General features: G+C 41.1%; 1 protein-coding gene and 1 long non-coding RNA gene across 2 annotated transcripts in view; one reads left to right on the plus strand and one right to left on the minus strand.

Annotated features, from left to right (window-relative positions):
• The window catches only part of HYDIN (HYDIN axonemal central pair apparatus protein), a 378,086-nt gene extending 364,056 nt beyond the window's left edge, over positions 1–14,030 (minus strand). The window contains 1 exon segment of the mRNA XM_006152662.1: positions 13,978–14,030. The gene's annotated coding sequence lies outside the window, so the exon portion shown is untranslated.
• A 116-nt stretch (positions 14,031–14,146) lies between these two features.
• Positions 14,147–19,317, plus strand: LOC102482390 (uncharacterized). The gene is made up of 3 exons (XR_335198.1): positions 14,147–14,217; positions 18,690–18,755; positions 19,249–19,317. It is a non-coding gene; the product is annotated as an uncharacterized LOC102482390 (long non-coding RNA).
• Positions 19,318–25,725: the final 6,408 nt, after the last annotated feature.

The following is a 25,725-nucleotide window of genomic DNA, read 5'->3' on the forward strand; positions in this document are numbered from 1 at the left end:
CCATAGTAAACTATATAGCATCAGCTAGGTGCTACCTTATAGTATATTCATTCTACTCAGAGTTTCATGCCTTAAATCAGACATGTATTCATATATATATATATCAGCAGAGCTTGCTATTGAAAGTAGTTAGATTATTTAAGAAATTTTGTGAATCAATAAAGTGTGGGGGAAAAAAGGAATGGAAAACAACTGTGGACACCTGAGATAGTGTGGGAGGAGAGTGGGAAATGGCAGAGGGTGAGAAGTAGGGGGAAAAATATATATGTATATATGTATATGCATATATATATTTCTAGTTTCATATATATGTGTGTATATGTACATACAATATAAATAATCATATACACACACATATATATGATTATATATATTTATATGTATATATAAATACATATATTTCTAGTTTCATATATATATATATATATACACACACACACATATATATATGAAACTAGAAATGAAAAATGATTGACGATAACATGTATGATGAATCTACTACGCAGCATCTTCTGGATTACATTTTGTATGCTGTGACAATGCTCAGTGAATAAATGTAAATTAACTTTAAAAAAGAGTAACATTAATAAAATACAAAAAAATTCAGTAAAGATACCAATTTTTCCCAAATTTATCTACAAATTTAAATCAATCATTAAAATCTCCTTCAAAAAAATCCCAGAACCTTATCAAGAAAGACAGCAAGAGAACAAATAGAGAGGCATGACACTAGTGGGACACAAATATGGTTTATTACCTGTTGATGATGACATGTATAGTATTCTCAACTGGACTGGTCTGAGAAGTATTTCATGGTGGGTAAAGTCTTTTTACAAGCAAAATGAGAAATAGTGATTGACTGGTTAAAAAATAATTGGAGAGGTAAAAAGCAGTTAGTGTAATGGCTATGTCGCTGGATTCCCACGTAGTTGACCGTGGTTCGTGTCCTGGATCCGGTGGCTTAGAACTCACGCCGGGCACGTGTGCGTGCATGCCCAAGATCCCGAGAGGAGAATGGAGGAGAAGGGACTGCAGTGTGGCCATCCCCCGGGGGGTGATTTCTTGCTTTCTGTCTCTCTGTCTCTCTGTCTCTCTCTGTCTTTCAGACGTGCGCACGTACCCTATAGCAAAAACCTCTAAAAAAAAATTCATTAATTCATAGTAAAATTTAAAAAAAACTGATTAATCACCATTGCAGGCCACTTAAGTACCAATAACCAAGAACTTACCATGCCTTTCCTGTGTGAAATATATTTCATAGTAGTAGACTAGTAAATGAGAAAAGTTGTTCTTTAAAAAAAAATGCTAGCTGATGAATACACAACAAATGATAGTATCTACAAATCATCACCCACCCCTGATGAAAGGATTTAAGTCCTTCTGCCAAAACCATTAGATAAAACCTTGATAGGGAACATTAATAATCAATTTGGCTGACAACACCTGAACCCTCCAATCAATCTTAGTATCGTTAAAAGAAAAACAACTAGATGTTATGTTCCTCCTAATGTGATGGAATAGGAAGCACATACTACTATGAAATATTCTTTTGAATAAACATCCAACTTGAATCTGATCAAATTGCTAGATATAATTCCAGTGTATAACAAATATAGAAAAAAGATTAAATTACAAATTATACCATGAAAATGTGGAGTGTGGAAACTCTACAGAACCTGGTTTCTTCCACAAGTGTTGAAAAACAAACAAACAAAACAAAACAAAACTATAAGAAAAAGGAGGAGAAAAGAGAAACCCATAAACTAAAAGAGACATGTCAACCATGCAATGTGTTAATCTTATTTTTGATCATGCTTTGTACATAACATGCTGTTAAAATACCATGAGACAACTTGAGAAATTTGATGGTACAGAGGAATTATGGTTTATTTTTAGGCATGATATGGTATGCATATATACATGTATCATGCACCTTACATGGTTTGAAGAAATGACCAAAAGACAAAAGAACAAAAGAACAAAAAGACATCCCAGATTTATGGATACTTGCTTTATGACTAAGATGAAACTGCAGAGCAGTAAGAAGATGATGGACTTTCCAGTAAATGCTGCTGAAACAACTAAGTATCCATATTAGAAAATAATGAGGGACTCCTTTTTTCACCCTATTTATTTCATATACATATTCCAGGCTAAATAAAATCTAAATATGAAGGGCAAAAGAACAACTATTTAGATGGTATTTTAAGAGAAGATCTTCAATAAAAGGTGGGTTACTTAAACACTCGAAACACCCACGAAAAAGATGGACAGTTGTGACTACACAAAGTTAGGTATTATATTAATATTAGGGACCAGCAGATGGCATAATGGTTACATTGCTGGACTCCCACATAGTCGACTGCTGTTCAAGTCCTGGACCCAGTGGCTTAAAACTCACACCAGGTGCATGTGCATGTATGCCCAAAATCCCAAGAGGAGAATGGAGGAGAAAGGATTGCGGCATGGCCATTCCTCTGAGGGGTGATTTCTCACTTTCTGTTTCTCTGTCTCTCTGGCTAGCACACATGCCCTATAGCAAAACTCTCACTCTATTAAAAAAAAAGATAAATATTAAATTTTTATCTGAAGATATCATATGAAAAATGAAAAGACAAGCCTCAATATGAAAGAAGGTATTTACAACACATATCAACAAATCTCTAATACCAGAATATTTAAAGAACTTCCATAGGACTTTGAATATGCCCAACACAAAGTAATGACAAAATGAATATGCTAAGTACCCTGATTTGATCACTACATATTGCATTTTTATACTGAAAAATCATGCTGTACCCCATAAATATGTGTAATTATGTGTCGATTAAAAATAAAAATAAAGAACTTGGGGCCAGCAGATGACGTAGCAGTTACATTGCTGAACTCCCACATAGCCTACCACAGTTAGAGTCCCAGACCCAGTGGCTTAAACTCACACCAGGCAGGAGTGTGTGCACCCAAGATCCCAGGAGAAGAATGGAGAAGGGACTGCAGCGTGGCCATCCCCACTAGGGAGAGTGGTTTCTTACTTTCCCTCTCACTGTCTCTGTCTCTCCCCAGTGAGTGCATGTGCCCTAAGGCAAAAACCTCTAAAAGAAAGGACTCCTACTAAACAATATGAAAAACAGAAACCCCAATAGGGAAATCAGAAAAAAACAAACAAGCAAAAGAACAGGCACTTAACTAGAGAATATCTAATGGTCAATAAATACATAAGAAATGCTCAACCTTATGAAAATTTAGGAAAATGTTATTAAGTTATACAATACCCATATTCATCTACCAGAGAGGCAAAATTTGAGTGTATAATTCTGAGTATTGACTCCTCTGTGTTGAGATGGAAAATCCTAAACATTTGCTTGAGGGACTATATCGAGTAAAACCACTTTAGAGAACAAGGTGACACTACATCCTCGAACCCAAGAGTTTCCCCCTGTATCAGTCCAGAGAAACATCTGTACGTATATGCTACAGATAATATGAGAAAAAGTGTTCATAGTTGTTTGATCCACACTAGTGAAATATGGGAAACAACCTATGTCTCATCAGTGGTGTACAGAGTATGTAACTGTTGTAGTTCTATAAAATAGCATAAGTCAACAAAGATGATCTACAGCTAGACCAAAACATGGATTAATTTTACATTAAGTTGAGGGGAAAAAAGCAACATGAACATGAATAAAGTATGATTCAATTTTAGTAGAGTTCAAACACAAGAAAACAGACCTGTATTTTTGGAATGCATACAAAATAGTAAAACTGTAATAGAAATCAAGAATAATCATCATAGAAGCCAGGAGGGCAGTTACCTCTGAAGGGTGGGAGGAGAGGGATATGATCAAGGTTTCTGGGATGCTCATATTACAATCTTGGCCTAGGAGGTGTTTATACTGTTCCCTTTATATTATTCATTAAATGGTACAAATATGCTTCATACATTTACATGTATGTTATATTTATAGTTAAAATTCTTTTTTTTTTTAAGGCTCTTGCCTTAGGGTGCGTGTGCTTATCGCAGAGAGAGACAGACAGAATGAAAGGGAAAGTGAGAAATCATCTCCTAGGGATATGGCACAATGCAATTCCTTCTTCTCCATTCTCCTCCCAGGATCTTGGGCACTCACAAAGATGCACCGGTGTGAGTTTCAAGCCACTGGGTCCAGGACTGGAACCATGGTTGGCCATGTGGGAGTCCAGTGACATAACCATTAACACCGTCTGCTAGCCCCTAAAATTCTAAGGTGAGTTCATTTGAAAAATTAAACATTTCTCAAAACTGGGGCCAGAAAATGGCACAGCAATAATGCAACTGGACCCAGATGGGAAGGTCCAGGTTTCCTGTCCTGGGGCCTCCCTATATGTGCTAGGCACATGCATGAGCACGTGATCAGGGTAGACTGGGGCTGCAAGTGGATAGTGGCTTGAAGACCCTGTTGAGGGTACCTCTCTCTTTTTTCCCGTCTCTGTCATGGGATGAATAAATATGCTGTTAAAAATGATGTAATCCAATTTTCTCACGAGTCTGTTTTCCAATCCCCTGTCACTATGTCAGTGAGGACTAGACAGCCCTAGCCTTTTGTCTCAATTCTTTTCTGAGAAAGACTTTTAGAGCCAGCAGACTTACAGATTTGGCACATGAATTGATAGTAATAGTTATCTATTGCACAGGTTCATGTAAATCTTGAGTTAAATGATGATTACTATCCAGCAAATTACCACTGACTGTTAATTTGACCTACACTAAAATTTAAGATTCTCTTTGGGCTGGCTCCTTGGCCTATTGGTTAAGGGAGCCAGATCCCATGTGGCTGACCACACAGTTCCAGTTCCAGATCTGCAGCTTAAGAAACACACCAGGGAGACCAACAGATGGCATAATGGTTATGTTTCTGGACTCCCATGTAGTTGACTATAGTTCAAGTCCCAGACCCAGTGGCTTAAAACTTAAACTTTGCCTGGGTGCCCAAAATCCCAAAAGGAGAATAGAGGAAAGGGGATTGTTGCATGCTCATCCTCCCAGGAGGGTGATTTCTCACGTTCTGGCTGTCTCTCCAACAAGCACACGTGCCCCATAGCAAAAATTTCTCTTAAAACACACACACACACACACACACACACCAGGTACATGTGCATGTGTGCCCCAAGTCCTGACGGAATGGTCCCTCTTTCTCTGTCTCTCAGGCAAGTGTATGTGTCCTCTGGCAAACCAAAAGAAAAAGAAAAAAAAAAAGATTGTCCTCTTCAGTATTTTGTTGTTCTTCTCTTAAATCATCCACCCAGTAAATCATAATAGGAGCTGAACAGTGGCACAGGAGTAAAACATGATGCTCTGTGAAGCTGACTCACATGAGAAGGTTTCTGGTTTGTGCCCAGAGACACTCGAGCATGCTGGGCATGTATGTGTCCATGATCCACGGCTGGCAGGAGATGAATTGCATCATCAAGACCCCATTGGGGTGTTGACTCTGTCTCTGTCTCTCTCACTCATGGAAGAAATTAACTTTTTTTAAAATCATAAGAATAGTGTTAACTATTGCTGAAAACTATTTTGAACTGGCTAATACACAAATTCTCCCCATTTTAAGTCTCAGTGATGCTCTAAGTTGTCATTCAGAAAAGTTCATGAACACATCATCCATATTGATGTACCATTCTCCAACAAGGAACCAAAATAATTTGAACTGAGCTGGGATCTCATTTATCCCTGACTGTCCCATAGTTCTGTAATAATTACTTTACCCAAATAGAAATACCACTACCCATATATGAATTTCACTTCTGAGCAAAATGAAACAAAAATCCATGAGTGGTAACCTCAGAATGAACTGGTTAAATTTAAGGACTTGTTTTTAAAGGTCAGTGTCCTTGGCTGCAAAGACAGTTCCCATGCAGATGAGCAGTTGAACCTGCCCTATGGCGCTGAGCATAATTAGCCAGCTGCACCCTCATAATAAGGTGCAGATGGTTAATTGCACCAGCAAATAACTGCTTACTTGTGGGCACAAAAGCCTGTACCTAAAATCTTTGAAAGTATACTTGGGCCTATTTATGCTCATGCAAACAAAACACATTTCCAAGGTTTCATCTTTCAACAGGCCACAGCGGGCTCCAATTCCATTGCTTTGGGAAGAGCCATTCACACTGCTGAGGTCTGGATCAAGGAAGAGACCTCAGTCCACAGAGCCACATTTCAACTGGTGAAATACACGGGGACTTCTAAAAGTTTGAGGAAAAATGGAATTAAAGTATGAGTTTATTTTGGTGTAAAAATGCTGAAATCCATGCATAGGTTTTTCATAATAAACATTTTCTGTGAACTTTTTTGAAAGGCCCTCGTATTATTGGAGGGGGGAGCTCTGGATCCTTATTTTAAATTATCCTAAAGTTAATTTTTTATAATAGAAATCAGTAGATGGGTTGATAAATTTGGTTTTCCTAAAACCCAAAATAAACCCTATTTTCTTTTGGTAAAAGCCCTGAGACAAAAAAAAAAAAAAACTTTTTCACAAGCAAAGATATTTGTGTTAATTTTTTGAATAAAGAGGGAGGGGAACTAATTTTCCTGGGCTTTTTTTTTTTTTTTTTTTGGAGAGATTTTCACTGTAGGGCGCGTGCGCTCGCCAGACAGACAGAGAGAGACATAGAGACAGAAAGCGAGAAATCACCCCCCAGGGGGGATGGTCACGCCGCAATCCCTTCTCCTCCATTCTCCTCTCGGGATCTTGGGCACGCACGCACACGCGCCCGGCGAGTTTTAAGCCACCGGGTCCGGGACACGAACCGCGGTCGACTACGTGGGAGTCCAGTGACATAGCCATTACGCTAACTGCTGGTTCCCATTTTCCTGGGCTTTTGAGGACTTTCATACATTAGCTGAGCTCCCAGAATTTAGCAAGGCATATTCGATACAACACCCCAACAGTTAAAGAGACTGTTTCAAAGATTCCATTCTATCATAAAACATATTCTACCAATCTGTGTATGGCAAAAATAGGACTGGAGGCGAAAGCAGAGAAGAGGTGAGTACTTCATAAAACCGGTGTTTGGAAGCCCTCTGCCAGCTGTCAAGCTCTCAGTTTGGCAGGAGTCAAGATGATAGGGCTGTAAACAGAATCCTGTCTACTCGCATCTACACGGAACCTTTCTTCTCAAGAACCCACTGGGTTATATGCGTCTATTCAGTTTAATTGTATGTTGGGGGAGCAGGAAAAGCTGCTCGCCATGGTTTTAATTGCCAAGAACACGCCATCGTTTTCAGAACCATCTGTTTAATTGTAATTACAAACAGCGATGTAAAAACACAAATGATTAACAAGTGCAAAATCCCCTACCACTAACACATTTAACATAACGAGCCATATTGGGAAAAAGTATCTTGCCTTTTCCCTCTCTGCAATATTTCATGATTTAACAACTGGCAACCTACTGTGTATTACAGAATCTCGTTCTGGTAGCGCTAAAGTTATTAATTAGTATTCTTAGAGTACATCCCCGTTATTCCTTTTTACTAAAACTTAATTCTGTGAGTGAAAGGGATTATATCAGAAATGAAATACATAAGGCCCTTTTTTCCACCTCCCACAAAAATCTTTGAGGTTCCACATAATACACATCACCTATAATTAATTACCAGGCACATTCCAAAGCACTGCAAGACTAATTTTTGGCTTTCATAAACACAAATTTCTGCCTTCCTGGTTTTGAAATACGCTTACCACACTCTTACTATTTAAAAAGCCATGAGTATTGGTAATTGTTTTCAGGCATGAATAAAAATAGCTTAACCTTGAAATTTATTTTAATTAGGGATTTTTTCAAAGCTACTGCTGCAAACTTGGGTGGATTGTTTATAATAAAAACAGGCATCAACAACATAGTTGTACAGAACACAGAATTAGGCAAAGTTGTTTAACTTGGCCTTATAATAGCCGTTTAATGAAATAAAAGCAGACACAGATGCATCAGATCATAATGTCATTAGAGTAACCTTATATTCAGGACATTTTACATAGCTTACTAATGAAAAGAGATGCCATTTTCAAATAGAATACAGGGGATTTATGAAGTGCATGTGAAATTATCAGAGATTTCTTTTGTTAGTAATTTCACACTCATTTTTGTTTAAAGTCAAGGAAGCTGACTTTGTGTTATTCATTTTTAATATTATCTCTTTTACAGAGCTTTTTGCCATAGGGCACATATGTTCACTCACCAGAGAGACACAGAGACAATGAGAAGGAAAGTGAGAAATCACCCTCCTGGGGAGATGGCCACGTGCAATCTGTTCTCCTCCATTCGCCTCCTGCGATCTTGGTCGGGCATGCGCACACACGTGTGCACGTGCACATACCTGGCGTGATTTTAAAGCCACCAGGTCTGGGAATCGAACTGCAGTCTGTCCGTGGGAGTCCAGCAATGTAACCTTTATGCCACCTGCTCGCCCCTGTAGTATTTATTTTAAAATGGAGATCACTTTAAAGATCTAATACTTCGGAAGAACCTTTCAATCAAACACAGAACATTTTTTTTTAATTGCCAGGGAGCACAGCCAAGGTTAAGCTATATTTATTCATGTCTGAAAGCAAATATCAATACTCATGGCTTTTTAAATAACAACAGTGTGGTAAGCATATTTCAGAATCAGGAAGGCACCAGAGAATGAAAGAGAAAGTGAAATAAAGTATTCCCCAGTGGGGCGTGGTCATATTGCGATTCTTTTTCCTTCATTTCTCCATCCCTTTAGAATTTAGAGCACACATGCATATGAACCTGGCAAGTTTTTCAAGTCACCGGGGCCAAGATTTGAAACACGGTCAGCCAGGTGGGATCTGGATTCCTATACACAGACCTTAACTATCAGGCTTATAAGGCCAGGCCAATACAGAATATATTTTACGAGTCCACTTTTCCTCCCTACTGCCTCAAGAGATAAATATGACCCTTTTAAAAGATCAGAGAACTAAAGCATTTTCAATATTTAATGAAATAAGACTGACTGTGGTTTTTCAAATTAAATTGCATTAGAGGCATTTTGCGATATGTCAATTCCTCACTTAATACTTCTCTGCCTGACCTGAAATCCTTCCAGCCATGACCCTACGATTATTTCAAGTCCCCATGACATTGTGCATGAAGAACAGTCAAACGCTAAGTCTCTCTGCATTTGAAATGAGAAAATAGATCTTGGAAGAAATCATTTGAGAGAAAAGGGATGTCCTCAGAAAGGGCTATCTCTTCACTTATTATAGTCCACTGAGTTCTGAAATGTGTTCATCCCAAAGCGGTGACCTTTAACCTTTGCGGTCTGAGTTCCACTAAGAACTGGATGAAGGGTATGAACAGTCTCCCCTAAAAGATGAGCATAAGCATAAAATAAGTAGGTCCATGCACCAAGGGTCGAGGATCTCTACCAGATCCTCAGTGAGTACCAATTAAAACATGGTTTCAATACTAACAGGCTACATGGTTTGGGTTTTTTTTTTCAAATTTGATGGGAGTTCTCATGTTCTAAACGTCTTTGCTGTGAAAGTAGAGAAGCAACTTCAAAACTATTTGTGAGGCCCATGAAACTCTACTACAAATAATGAATCCTAACTTCCCTTGATGTGGTGATGGTATGAACCATTCACACACACAAGCCAGAGGCATGTATTGCTGTACCTTTCCCAAAAAGAACTCCAACTTTGCCTTATACTCGAGACATGAAATAAAATAACACCTTACAAGTACCATTTCCCGAAGAGCTTTTCAGAAATGCATTTATTTTCATATCTCTAAATGTAATATAGAACAAAATTATACCCACTTACATTAAAAAAAAACTTAACTTCTTAGTCTAACAGGCAATTCACAAAAGAGCAATTATCAATAGTCAGTAATCATTAATTTAACTTCTTATAAGGTCTAACAGGCAATTCACAGAAGAGCAATTATCAATAGTCAGTAATCATTAACTACTCAACCTGACTTGTAATCAAGGAAATATAAATAAGTAAATGATAACCATTATTTTCTCATCAGGAAGACAAAATTTTAAAAGACTAATAATATGACACGCTGATGAGTTTGCAGCGCAAGTACAACTTCTACAATAAGACCCCAAAAGAGTTGCATCAGTGGAGGTGATGGAATTTCAATGTTATTCATACTTAGCTAAATAAAGACAGAAAAACCACCTTTTAAATAGTTGGATGATTGTCTTTGCCATTCTAGTCAGTGAGCCTGTGCTGTATAATGAAGTGAGGGGGTCCAGAACACACTAGTTTCATCAGCGCTGGAACCATGTGTATACTGGAGAGATCGCGAGAGGTATGCATGAATGAATCTGAGAATTCACCTACCCACCAAGCAAAGAGCAATGCCCTGGGAAGCCACACAAATGGTGACAGACTCCTTGACACGTTCAAGAAAGAAACTCAAGTATGAAATGAAAGCCACAATAAAATTTAGGATAAAGACAGAACTGATGAATTTTCCCTTTCACTAATTCATGACAACTAATTGGAAAAGTCTATAAATAAGAATTTTATAAATTCACTTATCTATTTCCAGAACCAAAACTTTCCAGTGGTTAGGTTTCTGAATTGGGCTGCTCCTAAATAATTTTTAAATTTTGCTATAGGGCCTGTGGGCTCTCCAGAGATAAGAGACTGAGAAAGAGAGACAGAAGTGAGAAAGCACTCCCCACAGGGGATGTCCATTCTTCAGATCCCTCTCCATTCTCCTCTCCAGATTCAGGCATGCTGTTGTCCAGTGTGTTTCACAAGCCACAAAGTCCAGGACTCAAATGTGAATTCCGCCATGTGGAATCCAACCTCCTTCACCACCACCACCAGGCTGGCCCTTAAGGAACTTGTTAAGGCTGTTTGATTGCATTCACTTTTGACCTAAATTAGACCTTGATTTCTAAACCTAGCACAGAGTAAAAGATGGCTCCACTTAATCGGCTCATTAAAGGCAAAGGTGCTGGGACCAGCAGGTGGCATGGTAGTTAGGCAGTTGGATCCCATATGACGAACTGCGTGGTTTCAGTCCTGAACCCAGTGAGGTAAGCCTGTGTCTCCAAACCGGCCCCCTCCAAGAAACTACTGTATGCCCTATGGCCAAAACCTAAAAAAAAGAAAAAAAAGAAAAAAGAAAAAAGTCACAAATCCTTCCAGTTTTGTCATGTTTTGCAAGGTAAACAAAACACCACTCCCTTGCAAAACACCTAGGCTAATACAAGACATCAAGTAGGACCTCAAGTGCTTTAAAGAGTAAAGAAAAGGAGGGACCAGCAGGTGGTGTGGCGAGTAAGGTGTTGGACTCCCACGTGGTCTATTGCAGCAGTTCAGGTCTCGGACCTGGCTGCTTTCTCTATCTGGCGCGCACCGCGCATCTAGTGAGCTCATGTGTCCTATAGCAACTTAAATAATAACAATAACAAATTAAAGGAATAATTCTCTAGAGGAAAAAAAAAAGAGTAAAGAAAAGGAGGATGGAAAGGATCACCATGATAAACATAAGTAGTTGAAGTAGTCCGAAAATACCCAGTAAAGAGGGAAACGGGCAAGATACAAAGATGGGCACCCATGGAGGGCGGGACGCTGTGCAGCCAACGGGGGCTAAGTCGGACTAGGACCCTCGCCAGCCCTGAAGCCCAGAGTGCTCAACGGTAACGGTGGGTTAATATTCTTTCATATCTCTAAATGTAATATAGAACAAAATTATACCCACTTACATTAAAAAAAAATTTAACTTCTTATAAGGTCTAACAGGCAATTCACAGAAGAGCAATTATCAATAGTCAGTAATCATTAACTACTCAACCTGACTTGTAATCAAGGAAATATAAATAAGTAAATGATAACCATTATTTTCTCATCAGGAAGACAAAATTTTAAAAGACTAATAATATGACACGCTGATGAGTTTGCAGCGCAAGTACAACTTCTACAATAAGACCCCAAAAGAGTTGCATCAGTGGAGGTGATGGAATTTCAATGTTATTCATACTTAGCTAAATAAAGACAGAAAAACCACCTTTTAAATAGTTGGATGATTGTCTTTGCCATTCTAGTCAGTGAGCCTGTGCTGTATAATGAAGTGAGGGGGTCCAGAACACACTAGTTTCATCAGCGCTGGAACCATGTGTATACTGGAGAGATCGCGAGAGGTATGCATGAATGAATCTGAGAATTCACCTACCCACCAAGCAAAGAGCGATGCCCTGGGAAGCCACACAAATGGTGACAGACTCCTTGACACGTTCAAGAAAGAAACTCAAGTATGAAATGAAAGCCACAATAAAATTTAGGATAAAGACAGAACTGATGAATTTTCCCTTTCACTAATTCATGACAACTAATTGGAAAAGTCTATAAATAAGAATTTTATAAATTCACTTATCTATTTCCAGAACCAAAACTTTCCAGTGGTTAGGTTTCTGAATTGGGCTGCTCCTAAATAATTTTTAAATTTTGCTATAGGGCCTGTGGGCTCTCCAGAGATAAGAGACTGAGAAAGAGAGACAGAAGTGAGAAAGCACTCCCCACAGGGGATGTCCATTCTTCAGATCCCTCTCCATTCTCCTCTCCAGATTCAGGCATGCTGTTGTCCAGTGTGTTTCACAAGCCACAAAGTCCAGGACTCAAATGTGAATTCCGCCATGTGGAATCCAACCTCCTTCACCACCACCACCAGGCTGGCCCTTAAGGAACTTGTTAAGGCTGTTTGATTGCATTCACTTTTGACCTAAATTAGACCTTGATTTCTAAACCTAGCACAGAGTAAAAGATGGCTCCACTTAATCGGCTCATTAAAGGCAAAGGTGCTGGGACCAGCAGGTGGCATGGTAGTTAGGCAGTTGGATCCCATATGACGAACTGCGTGGTTTCAGTCCTGAACCCAGTGAGGTAAGCCTGTGTCTCCAAACCGGCCCCCTCCAAGAAACTACTGTATGCCCTATGGCCAAAACCTAAAAAAAAAAAAAAAAAAAGAAAAGAAAAGTCACAAATCCTTCCAGTTTTGTCATGTTTTGCAAGGTAAACAAAACACCACTCCCTTGCAAAACACCTAGGCTAATACAAGACATCAAGTAGGACCTCAAGTGCTTTAAAGAGTAAAGAAAAGGAGGGACCAGCAGGTGGTGTGGCGAGTAAGGTGTTGGACTCCCACGTGGTCTATTGCAGCAGTTCAGGTCTCGGACCTGGCTGCTTTCTCTATCTGGCGCGCACCGCGCATCTAGTGAGCTCATGTGTCCTATAGCAACTTAAATAATAACAATAACAAATTAAAGGAATAATTCTCTAGAGGAAAAAAAAAAGAGTAAAGAAAAGGAGGATGGAAAGGATCACCATGATAAACATAAGTAGTTGAAGTAGTCCGAAAATACCCAGTAAAGAGGGAAACGGGCAAGATACAAAGATGGGCACCCATGGAGGGCGGGACGCTGTGCAGCCAACGGGGGCTAAGTCGGACTAGGACCCTCGCCAGCCCTGAAGCCCAGAGTGCTCAACGGTAACGGTGGGTTAATATTCCAGTCACTTCACCGGATCATCGAGGCTAGGAAATGCGACCATAGGAGGAGGCGCGGGTCAAACACCAGATCCTCACGATCGCCGGGAGAACGAAGTAGGGGAGGGGCTGAAGGAGGAGTGGGGCCGTAGCAGCTCCTTTTCCTGGTGAGGAGCCAGACTCTGCCAAGACCTCGGGGCTAATTGGAAGTTAGAATCAAAGTAACACCCAGGTCTATCCTTGCGGCCGCCTCTGGCTAGGAAAAGCCCAGAACGGAAACCCAAGGTCCAGTCACTTGAACCGGGTGAGGACCTCTCCTCAGAGGAGGCTGCGGTGGGAGGGGGGGTCGGGGGGGGGCCTGAAAAGTCTGGGGAGCTCCTGGGAAGCAGAGGGAACGAGCAGAGGGGACGCCCCCGTGCACCCCGGATCCCGGGTCAGTTCTGCATCCCCTCCCCAGCCACGACCCCGCGTCCAACTCACAGACGCCGCAGCCGGAGGACTCCCTATCCTGCTCGCAGCGCCAGCGGGAGCCGCCAAGCTGTTGCCCTCAGTTGCCACAGCAACCATGAGCGCCGTACAGTCCAGCAAGCCGCGCGCTGATTGGAGAGGCAAGCGTCCATAGCAACCGCCCGCAGCGCCACTTCAAATACAATTTGGTTTCCAGGGATTCTTTGGGCACACTTTCTCCCCTCAACGGGAATCTGTCCTGTTTCTTTAAAGGTGCTTCCTGCATTATCTCACTGAGCCAGGCTCCCAGTTGTTGCTGTAGGGATCCCCATTTCTACAGGAATTTTTAACTTGGGGTCCTTTGACTTCTTCAGGAGGTCCATGAACAACCTTAAGTTATATGCAAAAGTTTATGTCCATTGAACCGGTAAGATGATGCATAATTGTATATTCTCAAAGAAGCTGCAAACAGATCCCAGATTGCTGGGTGCCCAAGACAGTCCAAGAGAGTAATTTCCATACACATTAACCCCATCCTCCTTAGAGATTACAAATCCAGCGCAACTCTTCCCCAGATATTGTTGCTGGAAAACAGACTGCCAGGGATGAAAGACAGCACTCCAGAGAAATAAGAACAACTCTTTGTTTTATGACTGTGAGGAGGAGTTAACACTCTGATCTCTGGCCCCCGGCAGAAGTTAAGCACGGGGAAGTTTGGGGGAAGGGGGAGTTCTAGCAGGCTAAGGGTACCCTATCAAGAAGAAGCTCAGTTTACTTTAGAGAAGGGTTAGATAAGCGGAATCTGGCTTCTCAAGGCCTCAAGTTGCTTTTATCATTTCAAAGAGGAGAGACTGAGGCTTAGCAGAGGCCTGGGAAGTGTCAGTAATTAAACAGCTGGCCCTGGGTTTTTGTGAGTTCTGGACGTCTCCACACCACGAAGAGGAGTGGTCAGGAGAGGCCTGGCACAGGCCTCAGTACAGGTGCCCACATCGATATCATTCATATTTATCAAACATGCCTTAAGATGTTTCCCAGAAACTAACTTTTCTTTCCTTCCTCCAGCCCTTCCTTTATTTAATAAATACCAATTTATTAGGGACCAGCAGTTAGTGTAATGGCTATGTCGCTGGACTCCCATATAGTCGACCGCAGTTCACGTCCTGGACCCGGTGGCTTAAACTCACACCAGGCGCGTGTGCGTGCGTGCCCAAGATCCCGAGAGGAGAATGGGAGAGAAGGGATTGTGGCATGGCCATCCCCCCTGTAGGGTGATTTCTCGCTTTCTGTCTCTCTGTCTCTATCTCTCTGTCTGGCGAGCGCACGTGCCCTATAGCAAAAACCTCTCCAAAAAAAAAGAAAAAAAAACAATTGATTAAATATTCATATCACTAAAATGGGGGTCGACTATGTGGGAGTCCAGCGACATAGCCATTACGCTAACTGCTGGTTGCCAAGGCAGGTTTATAGGCACTGAAAGATAGCAGTTGTCAAGACACAGTCTAATTTCTTAGAACTCTACTTCTGGTATGAAAGATAATAAATACATAAACAAGATAATTATAGTATTAAAAAGTCGATCCAATTTGGGAGTCATTTTAGTTCACTTCCATTTCTCCTAAAATAAAGAGGCTAACTGAAAGGATGAAACCTCCATTCTTAATCAGAGCTGCTCGACTCCTGAGAAACCTCATACTTGGATTGGGTAGCAAAGACTGATGATGGCCTTGTTCTAAGGTATGAGTAGATCATTGAACCAGTCGGCAGTGAGGACTACAGACTGACCTTCTTTAAACTTCAGTGGTTAAGCAGGCCAGTTACCTCGAACACAGGAGGGCATTGGACATGAACCTAGAAAAAAGGAAGGCCCCCCTCCCCAGTCATCAATGTGTATAAAACTCTAAGGGCACAGTAGTTGCTAAATATGTGAGCAATGATTTTCCTTAATATTATGCTAGAGGGTGACTCGAGTTCTGTCATTTCCTACCTGTGTAGTGTATTTCTTAACCTCATAAGTTAGGGGCACCTACTCAATTGGTTTACTGAAGATGAAATAAAATGGTAACATAAACCAAAAGCTTAATAAATTAAAACTCTCATTATTATTAATATTGTGATCATCCTTCAATCTAGTCTTCCATCTCTTCAACATCGCCCTAGTCACTCAGCCTCTGTTTAAACATCTTCCATTCAGTCTTCCAGTTGTCAAGCTTCGACTGAAGAGTCTGCTAGGCCCTAGACCCGATGTTGGGTACTGAGTATATACAAAGGGAACAAGACACAGTCCCTGCCCTTGAGAGGCTCCCAGTCGTTTCTTAGGATGCTGTTCAAACTTCAGCTCAGGCATGAAGTTTCGAACAGCTAAAACTTTTAAAAACTTCTTCCTGGATGAACCCAGAATGTGACTCCCAATAATATGTCTAATTCCTCTCTTACATGCTAGTCTTTCAAGTTTAAAAACCAGCTGTTGGTATTTCGGCCCCTTCAAGTGCTTAATTTCTTAGGCAAATTTCCTGGGCCTTGCTAACACTTTCTCATACAATGTGGTTCCTAGTCCCTTCTGTCCTAGTCATGTTCATGCACAGACTCCAGCTGGCCAGTGCTCTCCTTCTTCATAATCAAGTCCTCCAAGTGTTGTGTATAATGTGACTAGTGAAAAAAAAACAAAAAAAAAACAAAAAAAAACCCTCACTTTCTGAGAGAGTAAAGGAAATAAACCATTTCTTCCTGCTTTATGTTTAAACTTTTTTTTTTTTTTTACTATTGGGTTGTTGGAAAAGTCATGATGTATTCTATGCAAAAATGCATCATGACTTTTCCAAGAACCCAATAATTATCTCATTTTGTGAGGAGCCACAATAATTATTCTCATTTTGTAAGGAGCCACTGCCAGAGTTTCATGTCAGTGCTTGTGTGGGAAGTCTTAAGGAGATGGAAGGTTTGCCAAAATTGATACTAACGTACCTACTCTTTCAACTGCTCTATTTTATCTTAGTCAAGGGTCTTAGTTTTTCATTGGAGAAACTCACTCAAACTAGAAAATGGGAGAATTTGCCAAATAATTCAACTAATTATGGGACCTGAAGCCGCTGGGATTCCTGAAAGACTGGACTTGAGAGCTGGAACGTTAAACAGAACCACAGCAGCACTCATCTCTCTGCCTATCTTCGGGCTCAAGTGTCCCTTCATTTCTGCTTCTCTCTGTACATCTAGATCCTTCACCATAAACCTTTATTTTCCTAATTCTCTACCCAAATAGGATGAAACAGTCTTCCCAGGCCCCCACATAGCAAATATCTCATATGCATCTCTATATCTCTGAGTATAATGAATTAATTGGTAGCCCCAACAAAACAGGCCCATGTCCTAAGACATAGGCTTTGTGAATGGTACCATATATATATATATATGGTATCATAGATAGATAGATAGGAATGTCTAGTATGTTCAAATCAATTCAAAAAGAGTATATATGTGTGTGTATACATACATATATATATATAAAGGTTTTCTCATATAAGAAGACACCGGCACGTAAAGAGGAAGCAGCAATGGGATGATGGGGCAGAGATTGGCCTGATGCAGCCAAGGAAGCCCAAGAAAACCAACTTCCACCAGAAGCTGGTAGAGGCAAGGAAGGAGTCTTCCCTGGAGCCTCCAGAGGGACTGCGGCCCTGCTGACACCTCAGTTGTGAACTTCTGGCCTCTAGAACAGTGAAAGAATAAAGTTCCATTTTTTAAAGCCAACCAATTTTGGGTCATTTTTTTACAGCAGCCATAGAAAATGAATACAAGTTTGAATTTCAGCTTATTAGGAGAGAATCTGATTGGCTTAAGCCGACTTAAGCACAACACATCCCCTGGTCCAATTATCTTCTGCCAGAGAGACAGGCACATGAGATGAATACGGCTGTGAGGACGCATTCCTACGTAGAGAACGGTTGCCATTCTCAAGCCAGTGGAGGTGGGTTGGATAGAGACACCATGAGCTATCTACTCCATGGGAGTTCTCCAGTCATCTAGGTACCAAACTACGTCTTCTAAAACTCTCTCCTCCATCTCCACATCCTGTTCACTCAACATTTTTAGACCAGCTCTCCCTGCCTCTAGTTTTTCACTTCTAAATATTTTTTGAATTTTCCTACTTCTTTCCAACTCCCCTGCCAACTGCCCTACCTCAAGCCAGCACCATTATCTTGCCTTGATCCACTTCCACAGTTCCTGAACTGTGTGCTGAACACCCAGGGGTGCACAGTGAACTCACAAGGATGTCAGGATATTTTTAAATTTTCAGAGAATCACAGTAACATTTGTGCAAACTACTAACTTGAAGTGGTTCACATTTTCACATTAGATTATTATATTTCTTTCAGTAACATTAAATCTCTTCAAAGCTGGCTTTTCAGCAATGTCTGTGATGAGAAGCAAATACGCTTAGGAAATCAGTATGGAAGAAGAAATGAGGGCGTAGGATCTAATAAAATTCTAAGGCTTATAAAGGCGTGCAACAACTAACAACCACTAAATTGTTTGGGCATTAAGACCTATTAAGCTATTTGAACCTGACTACTTAATAAATCGATAGTTAATTGCTTCTTTGGGGCCTCAGATACAGTGAGACAATTACTAAGACACTAGTAATTAAAACTAAGCTCACCTTTCACCTTTATTTTACTGAGAGTAGGAGATGGACGTGAAACCTATGTTTAAGGTGAGCCACGTATAACCTACCACTAATGTTTCCCAAGGAGGAAGATTAGCTGGGCTCTTCTGAGCAGAATGACTTCCTGAAATTGTCGAGTCACTTACAAAATGTAAGTTTTCTTTGCTTCATCTTGTAGGAATGTCTAATATGTTCAAATCAATTCAAAAAGAGTGTATTAAGCATGAACGGAGAGTGACTTAGAATGAAAAGCGTAAGACCTAGGATTCTGAGTTTCAAGATTCCGTTTTACCATTTATTAACCTTTTGTCCTGAGGCTAGCTACTTCACCTCTCTGAACTCCACTTCCTGCAGCTATTAGAGGGTATGCTTTAGTCCTTAAAAAGATGTGATTTATGAGCCTACCACGTGTTTAGTGCTGTCCTATACTGTAAGACACTATTCTTAACCTTTTTTTTTTTTCATTATGACCTCCTCAGGGAGATTTTTAAAACACATTTGTGCTAATTATGCCCACCTCCCCCTCATTTTCAGCTCAGGTATATACTGGATGTCTGTTTAATAAGTACTGTGTCTGTGCTTTATACGTAAAAAGAGTACGATGTTTTTTGCCCCCTCAAGAACTAATTTTTGCCCTTTTGCAGGTGCTATTTCCCCCGTTGAAGATGGGTACCTAAAGAGGGAATGTGGACAGCACTTCTATCCTCACAGAGCTTATATTCTAAGACGTGGATAATAAATAAATGAACAAGAAAACTCTCAGAGAGTGAAAAGTGCTGTGAAATCGTGAAAGAGGGTGCTGTGATAGAGAACAGCTGAGGAGATGAGCCTGAGCATCCCTTAAGTAGCCCCAATGAGGGGACCTGAAGGACAAGCTAAGGGAACCATGTGTCCATAAGGAGCAGCCTTGCAACAAGGCTGAAGCCACCAGTAGAGAAGCCATTTGGTGGGTTAGAGCTTAGGGAGGGAGGACAGAAGGCAGAGCCCAGGAAGCACGAGGTCACACTGCCATGGGAGGACTGTTTTGAAAACTTTGTAAATAGTAGACCGCTAAATGAATGAAAGGGAGTTTTTTGTGCAAAACACCTTTTAGGCACTACAAACAAAAAATTACTACTCTCTGGCCCCGGATGTCAAAAAGAGTTGTCTTGGGAACCAGAAGTTAGTGTAATGGCTATGTCACTGGACTCCCACATAGTCGACCGCGGTTCGCATCCCGGACCCGGTGGCTTAAAACTCACGCCGGGCACGTGTGCGTGCGTGCCCAAGATCCCAAGAGGAGACTGGAGGAGAAGGGATTGCGGCGTGACCATCCCCGCTGGGGGGGGGATTTCTTGCTTTCTGTCTCTCTGTCTCTCTCTGTCTATCTGGCGAGCACACGCACCCTATAGCAAAAAAAACCTCTCCAAAAAAAAAAAAAAAGAGTTGTCTTTAGGAAACAGCTAAAGTAAGGCTGAGTTCTAGGAAAAGGTTAATAAGCCAAACATATCAGGTATATAAATATCTAGATTTTCCTAGAAAAAGAGAAAAGTGTTCTAAGTAAAGATGTGACACCTAGCATTTCTGAAATCCTTTGTAGCTGTCTCTGTGCTAAGAGCCTCATGCACATGAATCCTTGCAACCCCATGGTGTTATTCTCCTCATTTCACCAGTAAGGAACTGAGTCTCAGAAAGCCAAAATGACTTGTCTAAAATCATGCAAGTAGTAAGAGGCAGGACTTGGGTCTGTCTGACCTGCATCAAAAGTCTTCACCAAGATGATGTAACCCCGGGTTTTATCCACCACCAAGAAGTTCTTTCCAGCACTCCATCTTCCAGACCTGCCCGTCTGCTATCAGTGATTTATATTCATTCGTTTTGGAGAACTAGACTTCTGCTACTACATCATCCTCAAGTTCAACAATGAAAAGACTAATTACAATACTCTCAAAGGGCCTAGAAACAAAAGCTATGAATGCCATGTTTAATTACTCATGATCTTGTTCTCAAGAGGAAGATATATCTTACTTTATGTCCTAAGGCTTAATCAATATGGTCTTTGTATGGGTCGAAAGAGAATTTAAAAGCAGATTTTATTCTGTTTTAAACTTCCTGAAAATGTAAATTCTGGGACTGCCAACCGGACTACCCTACTAGTGATTAACTGTGAAAAGGAGAGCCAGAGAGAAACACTTATCAAGAGGAGACACCAGACACTTACCGAGTCTGATGGGTATGAGACAAAATTTAAAGACCAGTAGATATGAACGCCCAGGAGCAGGTCTTAATTCATGACATGAAAGTGTCATCTGGCTTTGAACTGGAAGTATGTGGTAGAGAAGAGCTAAAGTTAAAAGAGGACGGAGCCAGAAGCTAGTCTGTGGAAAATTCTTTTTTGTTGTTGTTGTTGTTTTGGAGAGGTTTTTGCTATAGGGCACGTGTGCTCACCAGAAAGAGAGACAGAAAGTGAGAAATCACCCCCCAGGGGACTGGCCATGCCGCAATCCCTTCTCTTCCATTTTCCTCTTTAGATCTTGGGCACGCACGCACACGCACTCAGCATGAGTTTAAGCCACCAGGTCCAGGACTGAAACCGGAGTCCACTACGTGGGAGTCCAGCGACATAGCCATTATGCTAACTGTTGGTCCCTGTGGAAAATTCTTTCAGTCAATCCTCAAGTGTATACCATTATAGCAAGAGGATTTCATTCTTGTCAATACCCAAGCAAAAGCAAAGTTGACTCCTGTTAGGAAAATACTTGATAATGTAGTACACAATTATAGATGCAGTATACTTTTTGTCCCCAAAATTGTATATGCTTCAAACCCTACAAATCTGACCTGGCCCCTGGATGGAGCTTACAATCAAGGGGAACTAAGGCACACAGACATGCAAATACTCATGTGCAATACATCACAGAATAATTAGTACTGTGATGACCTATAACAACATGCACAAGGGTGATTAAGAAGGGAAGTAGAGTGGTTGGCTGGAGTTGTCAGGAAGCTGAAAAAAAGGTTAAACTTTAAATGGCCCTTGAAAGGCTAGTCAAATTTTGATTCACTTATTCATATATGCTCTGATCGATTCATCAGACATTAAACATATTCCTTGCTCAAATATTGAACATATTGACTTGTAGATTGTGCTACCTACTGTAGGGCCATTCAGCCCCCTCATTGATTTATTTAACATATTGATAAGTTACTCAGTGGGTATTTATTTCATGCCAGACACTGAGATGCTACTGTAAAGAAGCCAGGGTTTAGAAAGCACAGAAGGGACCAGCAGATGGTATAATGGTTACGCCACTGGACTCCCACATAGCCGACCCAGTTCAAGTCCTGAACCTGGTGGCTTAAACCCATGGTGGGTACACGTGTGTGTGTGTATATGTCCAAGATCCCGAGAGGAGAAAGGAGGAGGGGATAACGGCACGGCCATCCCCCCTGGAAAGTGATTTTTCACTTTCTGTCGCTCTGTCTTTCTGGTGAGTGCACATGCTCTATAGCAAAAATCTCTCTCAAAAGAAAGAAAGAAGAAAAAAAAAAAGGGAAGAAAGAAAACAAGCAAGCAAGCAAGGAAGCACAGGAAAGGAAATATGTTTCCAGATTTAGGGAGGTGGGGAAAGGGAGGGGATACAACCCCTCAATAAACAGCTCATCAGGGCTTACTCTTGGTGAAGATGATTTCTGAGACAAAACTTAATTCGAGAGACTTGAGAATGAAAGACTCGACAGTGACAAAGCTGAAAACTACACAAAGAAGGAAATGGAAATGGGCTAGTCCTGAGTTTAGAAGGAAGAAGATGCAACGAATCTTAGTTTCTCTTTTCTTTTTCTAGCAAAAGGAAAAAGGATTTGTGGAATGCCTAGGCCAGATGACCTAGAAAAGGAGAATAAAATGTTCGAGTCCATATAAAAATTCTGCTCTAACAATTGTAGTATCTTATTACAGAAATGTAGAAGAATACATAAGGACTCATGCATTCATCCATTTAAGCACATACCTCTCAGACACATAGGCATTCAAGGTTGGATCTGGTGGGGGCCAGCAGGTGGCATGCACTGGACCTGGCTGACCACTGTTGGAATCTCAGATCTGGCAGCCTAAAAATCATGCCAGGTATGTGCATGCCCAAAAATCCCAAGAGAAGGGGTTATGGCGTGGCCTTCCCCCTAGGGTATTCCTCACTTTCCCTCTTTCTGTCTTTCTCTGTCTCTCTCCAGGGAGTGCCCTATGGCAAAAACCTAAAGAAAAAAAAAAGATTGTATCAGCTGTGTCAGACATCTCTCCAGGGATAGAGAGTTGTGTATTTTCAGCTATACTGAGTGTTAAGAGTTCAATCTCTGTAATAGTGACATGGCTGCAGTTTCTGAGAAATCCATTTTTATTTCCATTCCATTTTCATCCCACGTCTTCATTGAGGAAGTCACCCTTTAATTCACTTCATAAGTAATGCAAAGCAAGTGAGCTTAGTTCTGGTTTAAAGGTAGAGAAACTCAGGATCAAAGACTTGACTAAATCCCAGCACTATTTAGTAGGGAAGCTTAGAATGGAATTTGCGATCCATGGGTCACAAGGCCAGTCTCCTCCACATTTTCTTATCTTTAAATAATGCTCCATGTGCAGGCAGGCCATGAGGCCACAGGGGGACTCTAATAGCCTGATTAATGGAACTGCTTATAACTTATTGAACACAATCCTGTCCCACATGATGCTAAGCTTGAGATCTGTCTTTTAAGTGGAACCTAATGGGGGTCCCAAGAATTATAGCCTTCCCTCACCAATACACACACACACACAACAAAGTCAGAAGCAAAAGAGTAATCCAGAATTGAGATGAGGGACTGACAGTGGCACAGTGGTAAAATGCAATGCTCTGCAAGGCATATTCCACTTGGGAAGTTTCCCTTTCAAGTGTTCAAGTCCAACAACTGCTTTGAGTATAGTGGGGTACTAGGCACAAGCTTGTCTGTGATCCATGGCTGGCTGAAGGCTCAGGGTGGACTGCAACATCAGGACCCTGTTAAGGATGCTTGCTCTCTCAAGAAACTTAAAAAAGAAGAATTGAGGGGAACAGCAGATAGTATAATGGTTACATTGCTGGACTCCCATGTAGTCGACTACAGTTCAAGTCCCAGACCCAGTGGCTCAAAATCACACTGGGCTCGTGTGCGTGCATGCCCAAGATCCTGAGAGGAGAATGGAGGAGAAGGGATTGCGGCATGACCATCCCCCTTCGGGGGCGATTTCTCACTTTCTGTCTCTCTGTCTCTCTCTGTCTTTCTGGCAAGCACACGCACCCTATAGTAAAAACCTCTCAAAAAGAAAAAAAAAAAAAAAAGGAGAAGAAGAATTGGATGAAAATATAGCAAAACACTCTAGAGAAGGATTCCTGAAACAGTCTACAACTGAGTTAAAGGAACCAAACCTGACCCAGTGGGATAAAGACAGACACAGTAGGGGAGTGTTCCGCAGAAGTGCGCGCTTACACAGAGAGGCACTCCATGGGCCCTGGTCTTCCTTCAGCCAAGAGGAAAAGAGAGAAGTAATGTAATAATTACCTTTCTATGGTGCTTTATAGTTTACAAACGTACACTTTGGTAAGTTTTGTGTCTTCCTAGGCACAAAGATGAGGAAGCCCTGGGTTATCAAAAGTATTATTCATTCATTCACCCAGCCAATATTATTTGAGTGTTTCCAAGTCCCAGGTGCCATAAAAAACACTGGAAATAAAAAGATTTAATAAAATGTATGCCCTGCCAAGGGCCAAGATGTAATGAAAGAAGTTTTAGACCTTCAGAGCCTGCTCTGCTACTTGCTAACCAAGTCATTGTGGAAAAGTTACTTCTCCTCTCTGAGGATCAGTTCTAAAGTCTATAAAATCCATCTAATAGTTGTTGTGGGTTCAGGAGAGGTTGTAGGCATGAAAATACTTTGTAAACTACAAAATTCCCACCTAGCAATATTGCCTCTGACAGCTACCCATGGATTTATTATCCAGATGTGATGACAATTGTGTAGAAGGAGTCAATTTTAAAAGGAAGAAGATGGGACCAGCCAGGTGGCATGGTGGTTAAGGTGGCTAGATTCTATATGGCTAAGTACATGGTTAGAATCCCAGACTCGGTGGCTTGAAAAACACACCAGGTGGGTGTGCATGCATGCCCCAAATCCTAAAATCAGTACATGGTTCGAGTCCCAGACTCGGTGGCTTGAAAAACACACCAGGTGTCAAAATCACACTGGGCTCGTGTGCGTGCATGCCCAAGATCCTGAGAGGAGAATGGAGGAGAAGGGATTGCAGCGTGACCATCCCCCTGCGGGGGCGATTTCTCACTTTCTGTCTCTCTGTCTCTCTCTGTCTTTCTGGCAAGCACACGCACCCTATAGTAAAAACCTCTCAAAAAGAAAAAAAAAAAAAAAGGAGAAGAAGAATTGAGATGAAAATATAGCAAAACACTCTAGAGAAGGATTCCTGAAACAGTCTACAACTGAGTTAAAGGAACCAAACCTGACCCAGTGGGATAAAGACAGACACAGTAGGGGAGTGTTCCGCAGAAGTGCGCGCTTACACAGAGAGGCACTCCATGGGCCCTGGTCTTCCTTCAGCCAAGAGGAAAAGAGAGAAGTAATGTAATAATTACCTTTCTATGGTGCTTTATAGTTTACAAACGTACACTTTGGTAAGTTTTGTGTCTTCCTAGGCACAAAGATGAGGAAGCCCTGGGTTATCAAAAGTATTATTCATTCATTCACCCAGCCAATATTATTTGAGTGTTTCCAAGTCCCAGGTGCCATAAAAAACACTGGAAATAAAAAGATTTAATAAAATGTATGCCCTGCCAAGGGCCAAGATGTAATGAAAGAAGTTTTAGACCTTCAGAGCCTGCTCTGCTACTTGCTAACCAAGTCATTGTGGAAAAGTTACTTCTCCTCTCTGAGGATCAGTTCTAAAGTCTATAAAATCCATCTAATAGTTGTTGTGGGTTCAGGAGAGGTTGTAGGCATGAAAATACTTTGTAAACTACAAAATTCCCACCTAGCAATATTGCCTCTGACAGCTACCCATGGATTTATTATCCAGATGTGATGACAATTGTGTAGAAGGAGTCAATTTTAAAAGGAAGAAGATGGG

This window comes from Tupaia chinensis, unplaced genomic scaffold (genome assembly GCF_000334495.1).
Source record: "Tupaia chinensis unplaced genomic scaffold, TupChi_1.0 Scaffold000355_1, whole genome shotgun sequence".
NCBI lineage: Eukaryota > Metazoa > Chordata > Mammalia > Scandentia > Tupaiidae > Tupaia > Tupaia belangeri.